This window comes from Orcinus orca, chromosome 8 (assembly GCF_937001465.1).
Source record: "Orcinus orca chromosome 8, mOrcOrc1.1, whole genome shotgun sequence".
In the NCBI taxonomy this organism is placed as follows: Eukaryota; Metazoa; Chordata; class Mammalia; order Artiodactyla; family Delphinidae; genus Orcinus; species Orcinus orca.
In genome coordinates, this window is record NC_064566.1 from 79,842,008 (window position 1) to 79,864,691 (window position 22,684).

At 37.7% G+C, this 22,684-nt stretch overlaps 3 pseudogenes; all 3 read right to left on the reverse strand.

The window, feature by feature from the left end:
- Positions 1-8,302: 8,302 nt before the first annotated feature.
- Positions 8,303-10,900, reverse strand: LOC117197608 (NADH-ubiquinone oxidoreductase chain 5-like; annotated as a pseudogene).
- A 2,302-nt stretch (positions 10,901-13,202) lies between these two features.
- Positions 13,203-14,091, reverse strand: LOC117197603 (ATP synthase subunit a-like; annotated as a pseudogene).
- A 250-nt stretch (positions 14,092-14,341) lies between these two features.
- LOC117197604 (cytochrome c oxidase subunit 2-like) lies at positions 14,342-15,025 on the reverse strand (annotated as a pseudogene).
- Between the last annotated feature and the right edge of the window lie 7,659 nt (positions 15,026-22,684).

The following is a 22,684-nucleotide window of genomic DNA, read 5'->3' on the forward strand; positions in this document are numbered from 1 at the left end:
ATTTTCCATACATGTAGACATAACGATCAGCATTTTCTTTTTTTAAAAAAGGAAAAGGGAAAAACAAGTATCAACCAAAGTACTGTGTTGTAAGTCTCATTACTTCTGATTATTCTATGCCTAATCTATCCTTACCCCCTCCTTTCCAGTTCCTAAGAACCATTTCAAAAGCGGTTATATCAATAGAAAATAAGGTAACAGCAGAGAGAGGAAGGTGGATGGACAGATGACCTTTGATATCTCCTTGTTTTAGAAGTGGACTAGTTATTGGTTAACAAAGTAAGGGTAAAAACAAAACATAATGTTCGTGTTTTATGGAAAGCTCATAAGGCAATGAAGATACCAATTTAAACCACACAAAAAATAATGGAATCAGATCATAGCCTAAATATAAATTTTGAATATTTATTAAAGTCAATGACACCCATGTGATTTGGAAGCTAGCTTTATTTCTATTTGAAATAACAAATGGTTATTCAAATAGGAATTTATTTGAACAGATCTAGTTCTGCTGTAGTAGTTATATCCTTAGCAATGCTGCAGCTGCTAACTGGTTTGTAATTTTAAGCACAACTCTTTTCACATTAGAAACTGCTACTTATCATTCTCCCCTATTGCCATGATAATACAATGCTTAACTTGGTACTCTGAATAAAAACTACAATTCCTCGTTTCCCTCATATTCAAGTATAGCCATGTGACTCACTTCTGGCCAAAAGATTGTGAACGCAAATATATGGCAGCTTCCAGGAGCCCTCCTTATAGGACGTGATCAGTATGTCATTTTTCCTCTTCATCTCTTCCTCTCTTCTGCCTGGCACAGGGACACTACCATCTTGAGACGTGTTTATGGCCACAAAGGGCAGAGCAACAACATGGACGAAACCTGGTTCTCTTATCGGAGCATAGATGCCGCCCCTGAACCATTTAACTCTGACTTCATTTACTTCATTTATACAAGAGAGATTACAAGCCCTAGATGGGATATAAAAAAGCCACTTGGCCAGTGGTATGGACAACTAGAACGGGACTGACTGCCCTCAGACAGTCCCTCCAAAGACAAGGACTAGACTCAGATATTCAAACTGAACTGAGAACCTTGAGCTGGAATCACTTAAACCTGTCATCTCCAACTGACGCAGGTCCCACCTGGGTGGGCAACAGCTGTAAACAAAACTGTTTTTCCAGAGACACCAGGGGTACCTTTGGGACTGCACTCCTTATGTGGAATTCAGGCATTAACCTGCCTCTCTCTCAAAAGCACTTGTACCTTTGACCACTTTTTGGGTGGCCATAGGAGAGCTGCAAGTGTATAAAGAAGCACCACCAGTAGGTCATTTATTCCTCAGACAATTGCAGCCCTTTTTCCAAAATGAGTCTACCTTTGGTTACTTGGTGTAGGATAACTGCTTCATTATATATGCTCCTTGTGGACAGTTTTCCCTGTAAGGGGAATCATCCAATTAAATAAGGTGGTAGGAAATGTGTTCTTGACTTCAGCTGTAGTGATCAATGACATCATCTCAGCCCTAGAAGACATTCAGATCAGCCTCAACTCACCGTCCAATGGTGGTTTATCTCTGGAAAAAATTCTATTTGGTTATTAATTATATGATAATTAAAAAAGAAATGCTTGTAATGGTAGTAAAAAAAGATATAAAATATACAGTGTAATTTTTTAAAGATGTTTTTGAAGACCACTTTTAAAGTCTTTTTTACAATATTGCTTCTTTTTTATGTTTTGGCTTTTTGGCCACAAAGCATGTGGGATCCTAGCTCCCCAGCCAGAGATCAAACCCACACCCCCTGCATTGGAAGGCAAAGTCTCAACCACTGGACCGCCAGGGAAGTCCCCAGTGTAATTTAATGTGTAAATATATATATATGGCATATCTCTGATTTAAGAGAGAGATATTTAAAAATATTAAATGATGATTATCTCTGAGTAGAATGATGAATGATAGGTAATTTTTGCTTTACACTGGGTATATTTTTACATTTTTCAAACGTTCTGAGAATGTATTACTTTCATAATTAAAGCAAAATACTAAATTTTTTATTAAAGGAAATAAGAAATAAAAATGTAAACTTGAACAAAACAATGTGTAGCGTTAGCTTTTCATATTCTGAGATAATTCCTTTCAGAATCCCTTTATCTGCAAACTTTCTAGTCTATTTATAGTATGTATTATTATAGAACTTAATTTACTCAACTTTTTATAATCTCAAGTGTTCATTGGGATTTGTATATAATTGGTATTTGATTAAATTATTTTAGATCAAAAACAAAGATGGCATTTCTACCTTGGCATATAGCTGCAATCAGATATATATGTAATTTTAAAGTTTAATATCTGTAATAATGAGAGAAGTGGTGAGTCAAGGTAAAATTTAACTGAAGTCAATTTAAAGGCTTATATTTAATTACAGAGTGGCAAGAGCCCTGGACGTGGAGTTAGGACACCAGGCTGCCAGTCTTAAGCTGACCCCATCATGTTTGCCAGGGTATCATCTGATCCCTCTGAGCTTAGGTTTCTTCATCTATGAGATGTGGATCACTATTCCCATTTCAAAGTGTGATTTGAAGAGCAAATGAAATGTCATGTGATAACATTGTATGAACTAGTATAAATTTAAATTTAAGATATTGTTATGTCATGTTGAGACTGGATGTGAACTTAAATGCTAAGATAAATTATATCACAGTTTTATATAAAACATTAATTCACTACTTAGAAATAACAAGCTGAGAATTATCTGATTGTAATATTCTCAAGTTTTACACTATCTGGTTTATTTGTTATTATGTTTCCAGTGTTAAAAGTCCATTTTGTTTTCACAAGATGAACCACAGTTTAATCAGAACACTGTCATTTGTAGTATTTTGTCCAAAACCAACAGTCTGTATATGACCAATGTATAATAACAATAATAACTAAGGCTTAGATAGCACTGATTACATGCTAGGCACTGCTCCAAGTGATTGATAGATGATAGAAAAATAGATAGATAGATAATTATATTCATTTATTTGTTTATGATGTCCATTTTACTAATGAGAAAACTAAGGCCAGGTTGAGTGACTTGCTCAGCTAATAAACTGGTAAAGTAGCAAGGGAGAAAACTCACACTTTAGCTCTCCCTCCCCTCAAGGAAAGAACAAAGTCAGCAAAGCTGAATTCTCTGGCAAATATCAGTTTGGAACTGAGTTTGTTAAAAGGAGGGAGCAGGGCTATTTCAGCACCACGTGTTGGTCAGTTCTTTATCTTGACAAATATTTGCTGCAGCAGAGTTTCTGGCAAAAAGATAAAATGAATTGATAGCACCAGTCAAAATAGTTGTTACATTACATATTTTCACTGAAAAGTCACCTCCAGAAAACTTAGGAAGAGAATATGGGAGGGAAAATGCTTTGAATTGTGAACTCAACTCTCCCAACTATCAACTTCCTTTGCTCCAAATACTGAGTGTCCTCTGCATGCACAGTACTATTCGAGGAGCCTTAAGGGCTTTCTGACACTGTCTCCTTCATGATATCAGAGCAATAATAAAATCAAGACCATTTTTTTACTTTTCTTATAAAGAAAACTGTGAAATATGTCAAACACAGATATATGTAGCATACATATACAGTATAAAGAGTAATAGAATGAGCACCTGTACTAACACACAGCTTAAGACAAAGAACATTTACTAACACCACTTAACCACCTTGATATGTTTCCATAGTTTTTCTCAATATGAATGAATCCCTAAACCACATTTTATATTTCTGCTTAACTTGACAAATATTTGCTTTTAACCTTTGACCCCATGCATGGTTAGGTCATTCAAGATAGCTATTCTCTTGCTCTCTGTACATCCCCTGCTCGACCAGTGCCTGCTTCATTCACATGACTATCCAGTCCTCTTAATTATGGGGCTTAATTAATCCCTGGTACCTGCTGAGCCCACCTGAGGTCAATTGCCGCTATTAATGGTAGACTCCTCCCCCGAGTAGCAAAGACTGCTGCCACATCCTGCCCACCGTCTGCCATCCACAATGGGGTGTTGCTCCAGGACCCTTCTGCTTCAGCCATATAAGATCTCTTGTCCAATAAGCTGTTGATGTCTCTGTTGCTGTCTCTGGGCTCTTTCTTTCAGTCTCAAGGCTGGGCAACTACAAGGCTTGCAGGCCTGTGGGGTGCAGCCCAGCATCCCATCATTTTTATATGGTTTTAATTTTTATGTAAATGGCATTTATTTTGTGACCTTTGTTTTTTCAGTATGAATGTGTGAATTGACCAAAATTTACTTATCCAGTCTCTTCTTGAGGAACATTTTAATAGTTATTTTTTTTTACTACTACAAATTACATTGCTGTAAACATTCTTAGTAAGTCTCCTGATGCGTATTTATAAGACTTCCTTTAGGGTATCTACCTAGTAGGGGAATGACTGAGTCTCCAGTAGGAAAACTATCAACTTAATAAGATAATGCCAAGTAATTTTCCAAGTGATTAAATGACTTAATATATATAAAGCACTTGAAAGAGTACCTAGCACTAGTTTTATTATAATCATAATTATGAAGGTGATTGAACCAATTTACAGTCCCATCAGCAGTGTATATGAGTTCTTGTCATTCTGCATCCTTATTCAGTACTTAACATTTCTGCATCTCTAGTAGATTTGAAATGGTATAACATGCTAGTTTTAATTTGCATTTCCCTATTTACAAATAAAGTTAAGCAAATTTTCTTATGTTTATTGTCCATTCATGACTTTTCTTCTGTGAAATGCTGTTTTCATCTTCTGCCCAATTTTTCCTATTGAATTATCTTTTCTTATGTTTTATTTTGATGAATAAAAGTTTTTTACTGGACTGCAGTAGAATTTTTCAGCCTCTTGTCTGGTTTGTTTTCCCATAACAAGGTCATTAAAATGACAACTTATTTTCCTTACAGTTTAAAGTTCTGCGTTTTGTTACTAGAACGACCTCGAACAGTAACTTTAAGTGAGGTAAAGCCATGTGCAAATCCAAAATTCAGCTGCATGTGTTTTTTGATATCTGTAACAGTTACATAGTCCTAAGAAAATGAAAGAATATGAGTCCATTAATTTCTGTTAACACAAAATGAGCTCTAGGCAGATGTTGATTGCTGGGCAGGAGGTTCATGCAAACACACTGTGGATGTTTTACATGGATAGGCTTTGGGGGAAGATTTCTGGTGCAGGGTTTTAAAGCCAAAATCATAAATTGCTTTAGGCTCAAATTAGGCTTAGAATAAAGGGATATGTCTAGAATGTACAGTGAAATAACAGGCTTTGCGTAATCATAAATTTGCTAACAGTCTGTTTTGCTACTAATTCTAGTCACTCTTCTGAGAAATGATTGCTTGATTTCTTGACCACTAGCTATTTTGCCAAGTCTCACATATACCTAGGTGTCTGTAGATGCTTTTTGTTAAGTACATGATTTGTCAATTCAAAGGTCTTTTTGTTGTTATCAATAGAACATATATTTGCATATTTTAGGAGTCCACCAATCTCAACTGGTCATCATCATTAGATAGGAAATTTACGTGTCTTACGATATCGAATGTCTTTAGAGTTGTACTGAAAATACATGTAACTATCTAAGAGCCAAAGAAATGAAAAACCCAATCATGTCCAAAAGTTGAACTGCAGATTTGTGAGTAGATAGTAAAGCAGGTAATATGTATAACTTACATTCATGAGCAAGGGCTTCCTGTATAAAAGTTAAATTTTGAAGCCCATGATATAGTGACAATTAAAAAAGTTCTCAGTATGACAACAAAAGCAATGAGAGGAACTTTCTAGTTGCTGATAGTCCAGGATTTCACAGAAAGTAAAACTGTTGTGGAAAGTTGCTCTCCATAGGTGCTTGCCCAGAAAGCTGTAGGAAACAGGAGGTACAATCTCCAGCCAGGAGAAGAGTGGGGACAGGAGGACCTGGCAAATTTGGTGATGGTCACATGCCCCTACATCCCCATCTTCACATCTCTCTTTTTATTCCTCACCCCAAGGCTTCCTTTCACATCTTCTTTTCCATGGGTTTCCTTTCCATGTGAACTCAGGCTGTACCTGGGGCCCTGGAATTGCATGGCCCAAGCCCAAACTACGGGCACAGGAGAGAAGGAGAAAGAGATTAGTCATCTTTTCCTAAGAGCAAATAGGTCCTGCACCAGCTCACTTCTTTAGGGTAATGTCTCCAAGCAGGGCAAATAGGGCACTTGATTACATGTGACAGAAGCAAAAGAATCTTACATGAGGCTGAATAGAACGGCTCTTTAAGGAGAGATTTGTGCAAGATTAGACTCTCAGAGCCTCAAAAATTAATTTTGAAGGTCAGATAGTCATTGATAATAATAGTAAGGGTCAGATATGTACAACGCTGCATCATTTGCAAAGTGATTTTGCATACATTATCGCAACCCTGTGAGGACTGCAGGCCAGTTATTAGAATCTGAGACTTTTGTAGGTTAACAGCTTGTTCAAACTCAGGACCCAAAAGTTCTACCTCTAAAATCAACTTAAAATATTTCTATCTCACTCTTTCACCCAGTGGGAAAGACCCATTGTCTAGTTCCATCATACTTTTATTCCTATGGATGAACAGAACAGATTCTAATTCCCTTGCTAGGAACCTTCCTTCTGCGAGCTCTGTTTTCTGAGAATTGGTCTAGCAACAGATATTTTGCTGAGACTGTGGACGTAGGAACTCATGGGAAGAAGAGATTAAAGTCAGCCCTTGGAGAACTCAGGACTGAATTGGCAGAAACTATTCAATAGATAGACCATTTAATGTGCTAACTTTAAGCCTTGTCTCAAAGGTGTGGTGTGTGTGTGTGTGTGTGTGTGTGTGTGTGTGTGTGTGTGTGTGTGTGTGTTTATAAATAAGCTGCTCTCTGAGGACTTACTCTTCAATTTTTCAGCTCCCTAGCCCAGTGGTCCCCAAACTTTTTGGCACCAGGGACCAGTTTTGTGGAAGACAATTTTTCCACGGATGAGGGGGGGATGGTTCAGGCGGTAATGTGAATGATGGGGAGCGAAGGGGAGCGGCAGATGAAGCTTTGCTTGCTCACCTGCTGCTCACCTCCTACCATGTGGCCTGGTTCCTAACAGGCCACGGACTGCTATTGGTCTGTGGCCCGGAGGTTGGGGACCCCTGCCCTAGCCCCTTCACTTTCCCTTTACTGATGGAGGTCTTTCTGTTCAGAAAAATTTCTCCATACATCTTAGCATCTCTGGCATAGACATATATGGCTTAATTCCAGCCCTGATTGGCCAGATGTAAAAACAAAAAGATTGAAGAAGAGAATGAAGTGGAAGGCAAAGAATCGTGTTAGGATTGCTTTGTCTACAGAAAAGCTACCTCAAGTTCATTCGACGAGGGTGGTGCCGATATATGGGATTGCTGAGAGTAGATTTGGGATGACAGTTGCTCCTCAGAATGATATTTGTCCTCAGGGTAGGACATAGCCTATGAATGTGGTGGCTATGACTATAAGTAGTAGGATAATTCCAATGTTTCATGTTTCCTGAAAGGCGTAAGATCCATAGTATAGACCTTGTCCTACATGGGCATAAAGGCAGATAAAAAATATGGAAGCTCCTTTTGTGTGTATATATCAAATGATTCAGCCATAATTGACGTCTCAGCAGATGTGTGTTACTGATGAGAAGGCAGTTGTTGTGTCTGGTGTGTAGTGTATTGCTAGGAATAGGCCTGTTAGGATTTGTAGGATTAGACAGACGCTTAGTAAGGAGCCAAAATTTCATCATGATGAGATATTTGATGGGGTATGGAGGTCAATGAATGTGTTGTTGAGGATTTTTATTAGTGGGTGGGTTTTTCGGGTGTTGGTCATTGGTATTCTTGTAGTTGAATGACAATGATTTTTCATGTCATTGGTCATTTTTGAAGTCCATGTGAGAATAATGATGACATATACTGTATTTATTTTAAGTATTATTTTTGTGATTAGTTTTGTGGGGGTTTCTTCAAAACCTTCACCTATTTATGGGGGTCTAGGGTTGATTGTGGGTGGTGGTGTTGGGTGTGGGATTGTGTTAAATTTTGGTGGTTCACTTCTGGGTCTAATGGTATTTTTGATCTATTTAGGGGAGATATTGGTTTTGTTTGGTTATACAACGGCTATAGCCACTGAACAATATCCTGAGATTTGGGTTTATAATAAGGTTGTATTAGGGACATTTCTTTTAGGGTTGGTAGTAGAGTTTTTAATGGTATTTTATATTTTGAAGGATGAGGTTGTGGAAATTATGTTTAAGTTTAATGGGTTGGGGCATTGGGTTATTTACAATACTGGTGATTCTGGGTTTTTTAGTGAGGAGGCTATGGGGATTGCAGCGTTATACAGCTATGGTACTTGGTTGGTGATTGTTACGGGCTGGTCATTATTTATTGGTGTTGTGGTTATTATGGAGATTACTCGGGGTAATTAAGTAGGAGTATACTCAGGGTGATGGTAATGAGGAATGATAGAAAGTATAGTTTAATAAGGCCTTTTTGGTTTGAGACTAGTGTGAAGGATTTTAGTTGAATGAAGGCTGTAGTCTTTGGTAGGATATTTTCTAGTCAGATTAAGTCTAGTAAGGAGGTTGCTAATTTTTGGCTTATTGATAGGTTTAGATGGGGAGGTAAGTGGTATATGATGGTGGGGAAATATCCTAAGGGAGTGGAGAATTTAGAGGAGTTTGAGGGGTGAGTATATTTTAAGTTGTGTGTGTTAAGATTGATTTCGAATGCTAGCACAAAGCCCAGAGCTGTTACTGCAAGGGTAGTTAATTTTAAGTATAAAGGTATAGTTATTAGGGGGATGGTTGTTGGAGGAATGCCGTTGGAGATGAGGAAGCCAGCAAAAATACTTCTGATTAATAGGCGCTTGATGGAGTTAACTAAGAGTGGGTTGTTTTCATTGATAGGAGCTGAAGGAGAGAAGCAGGGTTGTCCTAGTAGTGCAAAGAAGATAATGCGAGTGCTATAGATGGCTATGAGGGAGGTAGCGGTTAGAGTTATTAATAGGGCTCAGGAGTTGTTGTAAGACGTGGTGGCGGTCTTGATAATTAGGTCTTTAGAGTAAAACCCGGTGAGAAAAGGTATTCCTGTTAGTACTAGACATCCAATGATAAGGGCTGTTGCAGTGAAGGGTAAGGTCTTGAATAAGCCTCCTATTTTTCGAATGTCCTGCTTGTTGTTTAGGTTGTGAATAATGGATCCAGAGCATAAGAATAATATGGCTTTAAAGAAAGTGTGTGTGCAAATATGTGAAAATGCTAGATGAGGTTGGTTGGCACCAATTGTCACTATCATTAGACCTAATTGGCTTGAGGTAGAGACGGTGATAGTTTTTTTAATGTCGTTTTGGGTAAGAGCACATATGGCTGTGAACAGGGTGGCAAGGGCTCCTAGGCAGAGCATTATTGTTTGAATGAGTTTGTTGTTTTCTGTTAAAGGGTAAAATCGGATAAGTAGGAAAATTCCCGCTACAACTATTGTGCTTGTGTGGAGTAGGGCTGAGACTGGGGTAGGACCTTCTATTGCTGAGGGGAGCCAGGGGTGAAGTCCAAATTGGGATGATTTTCCAGCTGCAGCTAGTACGAGTCCTGTGAGAGCGAGGTTTAATGGGTTTTTGTCAAGTATGAAAATTTGTTGCAGGTCTCATGCATTTGTGTTAGATAAAAACCATGCCATTGATATAATGAATCCAACATCCCTGATTCAGTTATATAAGATTGCTTGAAGAGCAGCTGTGTTTGCATCTGCTCAACCATGTCATCATCCAATGAGCAGGAAAGCTATGATTCCAGTACCCCTTCTCATCCAATAAAAAGTTGGAAGAGGTTGTTGGCTGTAACAAGGATTGGTATGGTGATGAGGAAGAGGAGTAAATACTTGAAGAATTTGTTGATACAAGGATCTGAGTGTATATATCATACTGAGAATTCTATAATGGATCATGTGATGAGCAATGCCACCGGTATGAATATAATTGAGAAATAATCTATTTTGAAGCTAAGTGTCAATTTAAGGGTTTGGACAGTAATTCAGTGTCAGTTTGAAATGAATATTTCTTGGCCTGTATGAAGGAATATCATTGTTGGGATTAGACTGGTAATGAACACACAGGAGACAGTATTTTTTACATATGATGGGTATTTATCATTTTTGTAGAAGTTTGCACTAGGTATCATGATTGGAATAATTAGCACTAGCAATGTGATTCGGGCAAAAGAAGAGAATAGGTTTATTACCTTTATTTGAAGTTGCACCAGGTTTTTGGCTCCTAGACCAATGGATAACTACCATCCTTTAAACGTTTGAAAAAGCCACACTATTAAGTATGAGAGCATGAATTAGCAGTTCTTGCTATACTTTCTTAGTAAATAAGAAGTCTTAGTCTTCTGTTGCTAGATCCACAATCTAGTGTTTTTTTAAAACTATATTTACAGTATAGGGGGCCCAAGGTTATTTTGGGGTTTAGTGACAGGAGTAGAAGTGGAAGGATATTGGAGGGCTATAAGGGCGTGTTCTCGTGTACAGGAGGGCATAATGTTATTGATATGGTGTGTATATTTGCTGCGTTGTGTTGTGATTAGTATATACATGGAGTATAGGGCTGTAATTACAATATTGGTTCCTAGTAGGATAATAGTGAGATTTGACCATGAGAAAGTTGATATAACTACGAACAGTTCTCCGATCAGATTAATGGTAGGGGGTAGGGCCAGGTTCGTTAGGCTTGCTAATAGTCATCAAGTGACTATTAGTGGGAGAAGAATTTACAGGCCTCGGGCTAAGATTATGGTTCGCCTATGGATTTACTTGTAATTTGAGCTTGCTGGGCAAAATAATATAGACGACGTGAGGCCATGAGCAATTATTAGGGCGGTAGCCCCTATATAACTTCAAGGGGTTTGAATGAGGATAGCTGCGACAACTAGTGCTATATGGCTGACTGAGGAGTATGCGATGAGTGATTTTAGGTCTGTTTGACATAGACAAATAGAGCTAGTTATGATTTTCCCTCATAAGGAAAGCATAAGGAAAGGGTATGCTATATACTCTGTTAGGGGATTAAGTATTGACGTGATTCGTAGCATGCCATAGCCCCCGAGTTTTAGTACAGCTGCAAGCACTATGGAGCCTGCGATGGGAGCTTCTATGTGTGCTTTGGGTAGTCAAAGGTGGAGGCTGTAGAGGGGCATTTTTACTATAAAAGCTATCATGCAGGCCAATCATATAAAGACGTTGGACCCGGAGTTGGATACTGGTTGGGTTCAATATTGAAGTACTAGGAAATTTAGGGAGCCCATGATGTTTTGTATATATGTTAATGCCACTAGTAATGGAAGTGACCCAGCTAATGTGTAGAATAGAAAGTAGAGTCCTGCATTAAGTCGTTCTGTTTGGTTACCCCAATGGGTAATGGTAATAAGGGTAGGGACTATTGTGGCTTCAAATATAATGTAAAATAGGATTAGCTCTGTGGCAGTGAATGTTATGAGTAGAAGTATTTGCAACATGATTAGTATTGTGATGTAAAAATTTTTTCGGATTAGTGGTTCTTTGAGTAAGTGGGATTGACTAGCTATTAATATTAAGGGGAGGAGTCATATTGTTAGGATTAGTAATGATGAGGAGAGGGAATCTGAGAAGAATGTTAATGAGTAGTTGAGGCTCTTGTCACTGAATTGGTTAAGAAGAAGTAGGCTTGTAAGGCTAATTAATAGACTGTGGGTTGTGGAGTTAATTCAGATTATGTTGTTTTCTGATAGTCAAGTTAGAGGTATTAGTATGATTGTGGGAATAATAAATTTTAGCATTGGAGAAGGTTTTGAGGTTTTGTATGTAATTGGTCCCATATGTGTTTGATACTATTACTAATAGGGCTAATCCGAGAGCTGCTTCGCAGGCTGCAAATACCAGTAGGATGATTGGTATTATGCTGGCTAAGGTGAAATATGAGTTTAAGATTGTCAGGGCTGCTAGGATAAATAGTGATAACATCATGCCCTCTAAGCAAAGTAGTGAGGATATTAGGTGGGACCGGTATATCAGTAAACTTATAAGGGATATAGTGAAAGCCATGATAATGTTTATATGTACTAGGGACACTTGGTAGTTATGAATTTAACCATAATCTAATGGGTCGAAATCACTTGTTTTATTTTAAATTTAATACCATATTCAGCTCACTCCAGCCCCTTTTGAGTTCATTCGTAGGACAGGCTGATCGCTAATAATGAAATTAAAAATAAGGCTATGATAAGTATCATTTTTAGGTTGTTTGTTTGGGTTGCTAAGGGAAGGAGTAGTAGGAGGGCAATTTCTAGGTCGAAAAGAAGGAAGGTGATTGATACTAGGAAAAATTTTATAGAAAAGCGTAAGCGGGCAGATCCTATAGGGTCAAATCCACACTCATAGGGGCTTGTTTTTTCTGCATAGATGTTTAGTTGAGGAAGTCAGAAGGTGGTAAGTATGAGTAATGAGGCTAGTATTGTGTTTGTTAATGAGGTCAGTATTAGGTTTATTGTTCTTTTTCGGGGTGTACCTAAACTAGCTGATTGGAAGTCAGTTGTACTAATTAATACTAAAAGAACTATGAGCCTCATCAATAAATAGATATGTAAAGAAATAGTCATACAACATCTACAAAAGGTCAGTGTCAAGCAGCAGCTTCGAAGCCGAAGTGGTAGCTGGATGTGAAGTGGAATTTTAGTTGGCGTGGGAAACTAACAATAAGAAAGGTAGATCCAATAATTACATTCAGTCCATGAAATCCTGTGGCTACGAAGAAAGTTGATCCATAGACTCCATCTGAGATTGTAAAAGGGGCTTCATAATACTCTGATGCTTGTAGTAGTGTAAAATAAATACCGAGAGCAATTGTAATGAAAAGGCTTGGAGTATGTTTGCGATTTCCTTCTATAAGGCTATGATGGGCTCAGGTAATGGATACGCCAGAGGCTAATAGCACAGAAGTGTTGAGGAGTGGTACTTCTAAGGAGTTTAAGGGGTGAATGCCTGTTGGTGGTCAGCATACGCCTAGTTCACGAGTGGGGGGTGAGGCTTGAGTGGTAGAAGACTCAAAAATGCCAGTAAAAAATAGGACTTCTGATATGATAAATAAGATTATTCTGTATCCAAGTCCCTTTTGGATGGTTGGTGTGTGGTGGCCTTGGAAAGTGCTTTCTCGAATGATGTCTCATCATCATTGATATATTGTTAGAATATTAGTTAATAGGCCCAGTATTGGTAGAACTATTGAGTTGAAGTGGAATCATATGATTAGGCCTGATGTTATGAGAAGTGCTGAAAGAGCTCCTGTGAGGGGTCAAGGACTAGGATTTACTATGTGATATGTGTGGGTTTGGTGGGTCACTATGTGTTGTCATGCAGGTATAAGCTTACTAAGAGGGTAAATACATAGGCTTGAATTATAGCGACAGCAAATTCGAGGATAGTGAGTAGGGTGAGAATGATAAATGTAATGAGAGCTGTGAATGTGCTGGTACTTACTAGCACAAGGGTTGTCTCCCCAATTAGATGTATTAGTAAGTGGTCTGCCATAATGTTGGCTGTTAGTCGTATGGCCAGTGCTACTGGCTGGATGAATAGGCTAATAGTTTCGATAATTACTAGCATAGGGATGAGGAAAGTGGGTGTGCCTTGTGGTAAGAAGTGGCCTAGAGATGCTTTTGTTTAATTACAGAGGCCTGTAATGACGGCACCGGCTCATAGAGGGATAGCCATTCCTACATTTATTGAGAGCTGTGTGGTGGGTGTAAATGAGTGGAGAAATAGTCCAAGGAGATTGGTTGAGCCAATAAATAGAATGAACGATATAAGTGTTAGTGATCAGGTTTGTCCTCTGTGGTTATGAATACCTATTATTTGTTTTGATGTGAGTTGAATTAATCACTGTTGAAGGGAGATTATGCAATTATTAATTAGTCATTTTGATGTTGGGAATAGAATGCTTGGGAATATAACGATCAGGATGAAAACAGGGATGCCTATTATTACTGGGGTTACGAAAGGGGCAAATAGATTTTCGTTCATACTGTTTCTCAAGGGGCATATTGTTTTTGTATTTTAGTGAGTGTTGATTTTGGGTTGGGGTAGTAGGTGTGCTTTGAGATTTTTAGTTGAAATATAATAAATAGTGTTAAAAATATAGATGCAATAGTAACAAATCATGTTGATATATCTAGTCGTGACATGTCATCAAGGAAAGCTTTGGCTCTCAATCTTTAACTTAAAAGGCTAACGCTAATTTAGCTTCCTAATGAGTTTATAGCATAGACACAGATCATTTCTCAAAGTATTTTCGGGGTACTAGCTCAAGAACAATTGGCATGAAGCTGTGATTTGAGCTACAGATCTCTGAACACTGTCCGTAGAACAAGCCTGGTTGTGCTGATATTAGAGTTGTTTGGTTTAGCTGCCCTGGGATTGTGTCTGTCTTTAGGCCCAAGGAGGGTATGGCTCATGAGTGTAGTACATCTTCGGAGGAGATTAGTATTCGGATTGTTATCTCTATAGGTAAAATTACTCATTTATCTACTCCTAGTAGTCGCAGTTCTCCTGGTTTTAGGTCTGGTGTTGGGATTATATAGGAATCAAAGTTCAGGTCTTCATAGTCAGTGTACTCATAGCTTCAGTATTATTGGTGGCCTATAGTTTTTACAGTAAGAGATGGGCTGTTGATTACATCTATCATATAAAGAATTCAAAAAAAAAAAAGAATTCATAATGATGGCAGGGCAATTAAGATTAAGATAATGGCCGGGAGAATAGTTCAAATAGTCTCCACCTCTTGGGCATCTATTGTGTTTGTATGTGTTAACTTAGTTGTAAGTATTAGTTTAATGATATAGAGGACTAGGGAGCTAATTAGGAAAACAGTTATTAGTGTGTGGTCGTGAAATTGTAGTAGTTCTTCTATGATGGGTGATGTTGCATCTTGAAAGCCTAGTTGGAAGGGATATGCCATGGAGATATACAAGATTTTCAACTGTAACTTAACTTCGACAAAGTTATATAAAGTTTTACTAATATCTCGTTCATGAAGAAAGACATAGTGGCTATGATGTTGGCTTGAAACTGGTAGGAGAGGGTTCAATTCCTTCCTTTCTTGACTATTTTAGATTAATGTAGGTTGGTTCTTCAAAAGTATAATATGGTGGAGGACATTCTTAGTCACTCTAAATTTGTGGTAGTAAGGTCTACTACTAATACTTCTCGTTTGGATGTGAATGCTTCTCAGATAATGAAGACTATCAGTATAACCACTGTTAATGAAATGAATGAGCCTATTGATGAGATAGTATTCCAAGTTGTATAGGCATCTGGATAGTCAGAGTATTGTCGAGGTATGCCAGATAAGCCTAGGAAATGTTGTGGGAAGAAGGTTATATTGATACCCGTGAATATGATCACAAAGTGAATTTTTGCTCATGTTGAGTTGAGTGTATATCCTGAGAATAGTGGAAATCAGTGTACAAACCCTCCTATGATAGTGAAAACAGCTCCCATTGAGTGCACATAGTGAAAGTGTGCAACTACATAGTAGGTATCATGAAGGACAATGTCTAATGACAAATTAGCTAGGACATTACCTGTCAGTCTGCCGACTGTGAAAAGGAAGATGAAACCCAAGGCTCACATCAGGGCCGGTGATCATTTAATATTGTCTTGTGGAGTGTTGCCAATCAGCTAAATACTTTTACCCCTGTAGGGATAGCAGTAGTTATAGTGTCTGATGTAAAGTATGCTTGCGTATCAACGTCCGTACCTACTGTGAATATATGATGGGCCCATACAATAAAATCTTAGAACCCAATTGGTATTATAGCTCATACCATACCTATATATCCGAGAGGTTTTTTTTTTTTCCCCCCGAGTAGTAAGTTACAATGTATGAGATCATCCCAGGTAGGATTAAAATGTATTCTTCAGGGTGTCCAAAGAATCAAAATAAGTGTTGATATAGGACTGGGTCTCCTCCTCCTGCAGGGTCAAAGAAAGTTGTATTCAGGTTTTGATCAGTTAATAGTATGGTAATTCCAGCTGCTAGGACAAGTAAGGATAATAGAAGTAATACTGCTGTGATGAGGACTGACCATATGAATAGTGGTGTTTGGTATTGGGTTATAGCGGGTGGTTTTATGTTGATAATAGTAGTGATAAAATTAATGGCCCCGAGGATTGAGGATACACCAGCTAAATGTAGAGAGAAAATAGTAAAGTCAACTGAAGCTCCTGCATGTGCTGAGTTTCTGGCTAAGGGTGAATACAGAGTTCAGCCTGTGCCTGCACAGGCCTCAACTATTGATGATGCTAGTAGTAATAAGAAAGAAGGAGGGAACAGTCAGAAACTTATATTGTTTATACTGGGGAAAGTTATATCGGGTGCCCAAATTATTAGGGGCACTAACCAGTTTCCAAACCCGCCAATTATAATGGGTATGACTATAAAGAAGATTATTACAAATGCGTGGGCTGTTACTACCACATTGTAAATTTGGGTGTATCCGAGCAGTGTGCCAGGTTGGCCTAGTTTAGCGTGAATTAATAAGCTTAGGCCAGTGGCCACCATTCTGGCTCATGTGCCAAATAGTAAGTATAAGGTGCCAATGTCTTTGTGGTTGGTTGAGAATAATCAGCGATTTATGAACATAGGTAAAATGGCCGAGAAGGTATTAGACTGTAAATCTAAAGACAGAGGTTGAGAGGTTGAGCCCTCTTTTTACCAAGTCCTGTGGTGAATGATCATTTTGAATTGCAAATTCAAGGAAGCAGCCTCAACCCTGCCAGGACTTCTCTCGCTCGCGGCGGGAGAAGTAGATTGAAGCCAGTTGATTAGGGTATTTAGCTGTTAACTAAAAGTTCATGGGAAATGTATCCCTCCAATCTAGTGAGGATTTAGCTTATTAAAGTGTTTGATTTGCATTCAACTGATGTAAGATATAGTCTTACAGTCCTTATTGGGCAGGAATTAAGTAAATTGTACTTGCTCAGGGCTTTGAAGACCCTTTGTCTGGTTTAGTCTGAAATCCTATTCTAGGATTGACAGTATTGGTGTGAGAGGTAGAAGTATTGTGGATATTATGATTATGGTTGTTAAAAGGGTTTTCTGTTTTGTGGAGTTGAATTGTCACTTTATCTTCATGTTGTTTGTAGAGGGGAATAAAGTTAGTGCTGTGGAGTATGTGAGCCATATGTAGAAGAATAGGTTAAGTAGTGCTGTGATGGCCATGAGTGTGAGTAGAATACTGGTATTATTTTTTGTTATCTCTTGAATGATCATTCACTTAAGCATGAATCCTGACAGTGGTAGGAGTCCCCCTACTGAGAGTAGAATGAGTATGGTAAGGGTTGTGGTGACAGATGTTTTGTTTCATGTGTGTGATAGTGATAATGTGGTGGTAGTTGAGCTTTGAGTAAATAGTATGAATATAGTGAAGGTTGTTATGATATAGATTAGTAGGTTTAGGATGGTTATGGTTGGGTTATACAGTAAGATGGCTGTTATTCATCCCATGTGGGTGATTGATGAATAGGCCATTATTTTTCGGAGTTGTGTCTGGTTTAATCCACTTCAACCTCTGACTAGGATAGAAAGTATGGATAGGACTAATATTAGATTTAGATTGATTGATGGTGAAATTTGATATAGGATTGACAGGGGTACAAGCTTTTGTCATGTTAGTAGAATTAAGCCTGCTGTTAAAGGGATGCCTTGTGCTACTTCAGGCACTCAAAACTGAAAGGGGGATAGTCCTAGTTTAATAGCTAGTGCTGTTGTTATTATTATGGATGCTGTTGGGTTGAATAGCTTTGTGATGGTTCATTGGCCGGAATGCAATAGGTTAATGATGACTGCTATTATAAGTAATATGGATGCGGTGGCCTGTGTTAGAAAATATTTAGTGGAGGCTTCTATAGCTCGTGGATTAAAGTTTTTATTATGATCGGGATGATGGCTATTATATTTATTTCAAATCCAATTCAGGCTAGTAATCAGTGACAGCTTGTAATTACGATTGTAGTTCCTAAAATGACAGTTGTTAGGATAATAATAAAGATAATGGGATTTATTACTATGGGAAGGTTATAAACCAACATTTTCGGGGTATGGGCCCGATAGCTTGTTTAGCTGACCTTACTGTAGAATGTAGTGTAATGTGGTAGCATGAAGAACTTTGAATTCTTAAGGGTAGGTTCAATTCCTATGATTCTAGAATAAGAGGGTTTAAACCTCTATTATTTACTCTATAAAAGTTACTCTTTTATCAGACATATTTCTTATGTTTGTGGAGGGATACTTGCTGTTATGATGGGTAGTGACACATGCCATATACATAGGGCTAGTGTTAGAGGTAGGAAGTTTTTTCAGAGTAAGTGTATTAGTTGGTCATATCGAAATCAAGGGTGGGATGCTCGAATCCATAGGAAAGATGTTGTTAGTAGTAGTGTTTTAACAATGAGGTTAGTTGTGTACAGTTCTGTTGTGTAGGGGTTGTGGAATGCTCCTAGGAACAGAATTGTTGTGAATGTATTTATTATAATGATGTTGGTGTATTCTGCTAAGAAGAATATGGCAAAGGGGTCTGCTGTGTATTCTACATTGAAGCCAGATCGAGTTCGGATTCTCTTTCTGTTAAATCAAAAGGGGCTCGGTTGATTTCTGCTAGGGTAGAGATGAATCATATTATAGCCAGTGGTCATGATGGGGAGATTAGTCATAGTTGTTCTTGTGTTGTGGTCAGGGTTAATAGGGTAAAGCTTCCATTCATTAAGAGTACTGATAAGAGGATGATTGCTAATGTTACTTCATATGAGATTGTTTGTGCTACTGCTCGTAGGGCTCCAATTAATGCGTATTTTGAGTTGGAGGCTCAGCCAGATCATAGAATGGAGTATACAGCTAGGCTTGATATTGCTAATATGAATAATACTCCTAGGTTTATGTTGTTGAGGGGGTATGGTATGGGTAGAGGGATTCATATTGTGAGGGCTAGGGTTAGGGCTAAGATAGGTGCGATAATGAATATGGAGGTGGAAGATGTGGCTGGTCATAGGGGCTCCTTAGTGAATAGCTTGATTGCATCGGCAAAGGGTTGGAGTAGGCCATAGGGGCCTACAATGTTTGGCCCTTTTGGGAGTTGCATGTAGCCTAGGATTTTATGTTCCACTAGTGTCAGGAATGCTACAGCTAGGAGGATAGGGACGATGAGCATTAAAATGTTAATTATAAACATTTTCCTGGGGAGAGGGTTTGCACCTCTGAGTATAAAGGTTTAAGTCTTATGCAATTACCGGGTTCTGCCACCCCAATAAAACCCTGGTCTTGGGTGATTAGTTTGTGCTTGCTTATTAAGTTGAGATTAGATCATTAATTATTTTGAAGGCATTTATTTAGAGTGGGCCTTATTTCTCTTGTCCTTTCATGCTGGGAGAAATGCGTGATAGATAGAAATCGACCTGGATTGCTCCGGTCTGAACTCAGATCACATAGAACTTTAATCGTTGAACAAACGAACACTTAACAGCGGTTACACCATTAGGATGTCCTGATCCAACATCGAGGTCATAAACCCTATTGTCGATATGGACTCTAGAATAGGATTGCGCAGTTAACCCTAGGGTAACTTGTTCCGTTGATCAATTTTTTGGATCAATAAGTAATACTATGCTTTGGCTAGTAGGTCTAGGCTTTAATCACTTGGAGGGTTTTTTGTGCTCCGAGGTCATCCCAACCGAAATTGTCAACCCATGTGAAATTTTGTTGTTCCTTGGCGGTTCAAGATTATAGTTTTGGGGTTCATTAATTGAAGCTCCATAGGGTCTTCTCATCTTATTTTGTTATCCCCCCCTTTTCATGGGGAGGTCAATTTCACTGATTAAAAGTAAGAGACAGTAAAACCCTCATGTGGCCATTCATACAAGTCCTTATTTAGAGAACAAATGATTATGCTACATTTGCTCGGTCAGGATACCACGGCCATTTAACGATTGTCACTGGGCAGGGGGTGCCTCTAACACTGGTGTTGCTAGAGGTGGTGTTTTTGGTAAACAGGTGGGGTTTGTGTTTGCCGAGTTCCTTTTACTTTTTTTAATCTTTCCTTAGGTGTACGCCTGTGTTGGGTTAACAGTGTTTTTAATAAATAGTTTAGTGTTGGATTATATTTATTTACTGTTAATTATCAGTATAATATTAGTTGCTGATGTAAGCTTGTTCAAGGAGAAATATTTCTTGTTACTCATGTTAACAGTATTACTTCTATAGTCTTATAGATTAGTCCAGTAGTAATGCTAGGAGTTGATTTACTTAATATTGGAATTGAAATGTGTTTTGTTGTTGAGCTTGAATGCTTTCTTAACTGGTGGCTGCTTTTAGGCCAGCTATGATGTTGTTTGTTTTTACTCTCTAGTCAAGGTTGTATCCATTTCTGAAAAGCTGTACCTTTTTAGACTAACGTTTAAATATACGTTGAAGCTTATTATGGTTTTTAGTATCATTTAATGTTGAACTGAAATTCTTTTCCTGGACAGCCAGCTATCATCAGGCTCGTTAGGCTTGTCACCTCTACTTATAAATCTTCTCATTATTTTGCCACATAGATGAGTTTGTTCTAGTAACTGTTCATAAGTAGCTTGTCTGGTTTCGGGTAGTTTAGCTTAAGTTCTCTTTGTTAAATTGTTACTAGTTAAGTCATTATGCAAAAGGTACAACGGGTAAGCTTTGCTTTTTATTACTTTTAATCTTTCTTTCATCATTCCCTTATGGTACTTTCTCTATAGCGCCATCAGTGTTTAAATTTCTATCTCCTATGCTTTAAATGTCTGGTGAATGTTTTATTTGACTAGCTTGTGTTAGTATGGTGGGAAAGGTGTGGGCTACATTTAGTTCAAGACGTACATAGGTTATGAAATATTTTAAGTGTAAACTAGATGCTTTATTTAAGCTATGTCTTGTTTTATCCAAGCACACTTTCCAGTATGCTTACCTTGTTACAACTTGTTTATCTTTGCTTAAAGTTTAAGCAAAGATAAGCTCTGAAAAGAGAATTTCTACATGAAAAGAAAGGATTATAAGAAAATGGACCATTGATTGTATTCTTCAAAAATACTAATGTCTTATAAGACAAAGCAAAGCTGGGGAACTCTTCCAGATTAAAGGAGGCACAGTAAGTAAATACAACATTTGTTCTAGGCTGCGTCCTGTACTGGAGGGAAAACGATGCTGAAAAGAACATTCCTGGGCAGGTAAATTGACAAAAGTGAAATATAGAAAATAGATTATAAAATTATATTTTAACGTTAAATTTACTGAAGTTGGTGACCAAACTATTGATATGTAAGAAACCATTCTTTTTCTTAGGAAATACACATAGACTTTTTTAAGAGTAAAAAGCCATGATGTACACAACTTATTTTAAAATGTTCAGGAAAAAACATAACATGTATTTGCATATAGAGAAAGCAAATGGAACAAAATATTAATAATAGATGAATCTGCATAAAGAACATAGGGTGTTCTTTACCATTTTTTGCAACTTTTTGTAGGTTTTAAATTATTTCCAAATATAAAAAATTTAAGAATATAGCTCATTGACATCATCCCACTGAGGGTAACCTTCCCTTTGAGAGTCTCTGACTTTAATTCCCACTGATGTCACCACCACACCAAGCTCCCAGAAGTGTGCAATTCCAACTTTAAAACAGTTGCTTTAGATTTTTCCCCCAGACAAAACCATGGAATCCTCTTATTATAACTGAGGTCCTTACATTTTCAACAAGAGTTTTACAAAATACTGAAAGAGGGCCAAAAAGAAAATGAAATAAATGAATACAACCTTAAAAAAAAAATGTTTACAAAATGTTGTAAGAAAACACGTTTACAACATGTAGGTTTCAGATCTAAAACATCAACGTGTAGATTTATTTTGAGTCAGAAACATGAGCTCAAACTTGTTTTGTCACGTGACAGCTGTATGCCTCAAGATGGTCATTTTGTCTCTTTGTTCTTCAGTTTTCTTATCTGTTATATGGAGATAAATATCCACAGCCCACAGAGTTGTAGTTAGTATAATAGAAAATATTGTAATAAATCTCCATTACATAACAGGAACTAAACAAGCTATGTTAAGAATATGAATATGTTCATCAAAGAATTTTATTAGACCTCACATTTCTTTATTGGCAAATAGCTAAACTCTTGTACAGGCATACCTTGTTTTATTGAACTTTGCAGATACTGTGTTTTTTACAAACTGAAGGTTTGTGGCAACCCTGCATTGAGCAAGTCTATCGGCTGCATTTTTCCAATAGCATTTGCTTACTTTGTGTCTGTGTACATTTTGGTAATTCTTACAATATGTCAAAATTTTCATTATTATTATACTTATGCTGATCTATGATTAATGATCTTTGATGTTACTATTATAATTGTTTTGGGTACCATGAACTGCACCCATATAAGATGGCAAAATTAGTCAATAAAAGTATTTGTTCTGACTGTTCCACTGACCAGCTATTCCCTCTCTCCCTCTCCTGGGCCTCCCTATTCCCTAAGACACAACAATTTTGAAATTAGGCCAGTTAATAACCCTACAATGACCCCTAAGTGTTCAAGTCAAAGGAAGAA